Here is a 3,492-nt window from a genome sequence, read left to right on the forward strand (position 1 = left end):
AATTATTTAAGAAACAAAAGTAGTACGATTTAAACAAAAAAGAAAAACTAAACCTTAAAGTAAAACAAACACACCATATACAAGATAATAGCAGTCTAACATTTAGATGAATATCTATCTATATACATATATATGGCAATGTCATTACTTTCAATAACCGGTCAAACATAATATTCCATAATATATACAACGTGTGAGTCCCTTGAAATTCACATAAGTATTTATATACGTATTTATAAATGCCATGAATTATACGTCAGCATTTATTCATAGGATTAGATTTATCTCAATAACAGTTTATTAAGAGTAATACATTAATGAGCAAATTAAATTTTACAAGATAAATTATCAAGAAATTAATAGTTCGATATATTTTTGTATTTTAAAATCTTTATATTTTTTTTAAACAATAATGAAACTATGAAATTCATAATTAATTATAGTTGTTAAATTATTAAATATTTTTTACTATTTTAAACATTTACAATAAGTTGTTTATCAGGTGTAATTATGTCTGGAGTTAGACATTTTTTCACTTGATTAAAACGTTGCCGTTTAACATGTTCATCGTCTTTAAAAGCAAACTGGGGATTAAGGGCATTTTTTCCGTTGACTTTGTAAGTAGAGTTGTACTTCAACAACTTTCGTATGTATCAACAAACTGAATTAGAATACTTTATTGACTAAATTGATTGTTTTTATTGGTTCACATTGTTGTTCAATTATGTTCTTACCTGTAATAACCAACAATTTGTGGGCAAGTTCAGTTTTTTCTACTGGGTTTTACTTATATTTCATTTTCTGCCTGACTATGTCGATTATAGAAATTCCTAGCACAGTTACCTATGATGATCTTTTGAATTTCTGAAGATATTACAATATTGCCAACGATTTTGATTTGTTGCCATGCAATTGTTCTAATTTTTTTTATAAATTTGAAGCACCCACCTGGGTTTTTTACATTTTTTGAAACTTTTCTGCGATGTGGTTCTCTCCATTTGATGAAGAAGTTATGATTTCTTATAATGTTACGCCCAGCCAGCTCCATCCCAATGCTTGGAAAATAGTTTTGGGTTTTCAAGCTGTGTGTTTGATACATGACATTGTTCCCATGTTTTATATTTTTAACTATTTTTATGTACTGAAAAAGAGGGCAAATAGTCTGTTTTATTTTATCGAGGGTAGGAAGGGGCGAGGATTGTTAACAGGATTGTCCAGTAAACTACAAGGATGGAATGATAGATATTTTTTATTAGGTTGTAAAAAAGGATGGGATGGATTACCCACTGAACGGACAAAAGCTACAATACCCCACAATGATTCCAGTAAAATAGATGTGAATGAATCTGGCATCAAGACATTGGAGAATTTTATTTGCAATCAACAAATATTTGATGTTTTCATTATGTTGGAGAAATACTTGATGCTTCAATCCAAAAGAGGTATTGCAATTTTTTATACAATTGATTTGCATTTATCTATTAACTGTTCTCACACGGCTTTTTCTTTTTCTTTTTTTCTGGTAAAAGAGGTACTTGAAAAAGCTTCCCCAAATTCTATGACTTCAATATCAACTTCTATGACCAAATTGACTAGTCTTGTTTCTCGGGGACCATCTACATTCGAAATCAAAGATAAAGATGAAGATATAGAAGAGGTGTAATAGCCGCTTTCTACTCATATACTCATAAAAGATATATAATGAAAACACATGGAAAATAACATAAATAGTTGGGCCCAAAATTTTCTTTCATTAAACATATATATGTATATAGATATTCTTTACACAAAAATTGTATCATGTACAAAAGTGATCAAAAACATGGTGGACAGTGTAGCCATTTCCCTTCGCTTGCCGATGCCCATCCGACCGTGTCCTTACCTAGATCCTGCAAAACATAGGAAACAACGGGGTGAGCACTAAAACAATGCTCAGTAAGTAAATCCTCTACTTATCTAATCCCGTAACTCTCTCTAATTCTTTCCTTACAATTCTCATTTACTCTCTCTCTTATACTTCTCTCTGTTTTCTCTTTCTCATAACTCTTTTTTACTAACTCTCTTTAGTAAGTCACGACCTCATCTTACCAGAGGCACGGCCGGGACTCGTTCCCGCTCTACGTGACTTCTACTCATTCTAGCCGATCGGACTCGGTTATGCATGGATTCGAAACCCTTGGCCATGTGAGTGTATAATCTCTCTCTCTCGGGTACTCTCAGGTATAGCCCTCATCCGCATGCACTCTCACGGGCTACACCACTTCTCTCTCTCATACTCATGCCGCTCTCTCAATGCAGCGTACATGCGGGAATACTCTACCCATTACTCACAGGTTCCCCATCGCACAACCTACTCTATGCTCTTTTCTCTCTTTTATTCTCTAGTGCTCAATCTCTCTCTTTCTCTTTACTAAAGCTCATACTCAAAATTCTGTATTCTTTTTCTACTCTTTCTCTAGTGCATATTTAATGCATATGGATGACTCATGCTCATTAATGCACTCATGAAATGCAATTATGCTATGTAGTAATAATTAAGGCTTTCTAGTCTTACTCATGCTTCTCTTGAGCATTTCATCATACAACTCATGTGCATATAAAACTCTATGTTAATAATAACTCTTCTCTTCTCTTGAACCTTCCCAATATGGGAGAAAACTCTCTCATAAACTCTAATTTCCTGTCAATGAAACAAACAGTTCTATAGGGTTTACTCAAACTCCCTTCAACTTCAATCAAACTCAACTCCATAAAATCTCAACACTTCTCATATTCTAATACATTCAATACTCATTAATAACTATAATCTCATCTCATCTCATCTCAATTTCTCAATGAACATAAGATATACACATACATACATAAATCTCTACTCAAAAGAGTTCTTAAATCTCCACTTGGGTTGGATTTACTTACCTTGTGAAAAAGTGACTTCTCTAGTACTTTTCCTTTCCCTTGTTGTCTTGTCTTCTCTCTACAACAACTCAAAACAACGACAAGAACAATAACAACCATATAAGACTTCCATATAACTATAAGCAAACTCACACCCAAAGCAAGAATCCTTACCTTAGGATGCTTTAGATGAACTCTCTACTCAAAATTACGCAAAAGCTCTCTTAAACTCCTTAGAAATCTTGGGGAAATTGAAAGGAAACTTGAGAGAATTTAGAGAATGGTTATGGCGGTGGAAATGAATGAAATGGAGGGTTTATCTCACTTAACCCTTTTTAGCTTATAAGATAACCATCACTTCCCAACTTTGCCCTTGCACTTCCTTGGAAATTTCATCTATATCCTTTGATTCATTTCACTCACACCCCCACACTAACCTATTCTCCATGAAATTTCCTTACATTTTACTCTCCACTTTTCCTACTAATTAGGGGTAGAATGGTCATTGTGCCCCAAAGGAAGAATTCTCTAGAAACTCAATACACTTTTTGTCAAGCCCTTCGCCGCGGCGAAGAATCTTTCTTCACCCCGGCGAAA

The sequence above is a fragment of the Pistacia vera genome, unplaced genomic scaffold (assembly GCF_008641045.1).
Source record: "Pistacia vera cultivar Batoury unplaced genomic scaffold, PisVer_v2 Contig265, whole genome shotgun sequence".
NCBI classification, from domain to species: domain Eukaryota; kingdom Viridiplantae; phylum Streptophyta; class Magnoliopsida; order Sapindales; family Anacardiaceae; genus Pistacia; species Pistacia vera.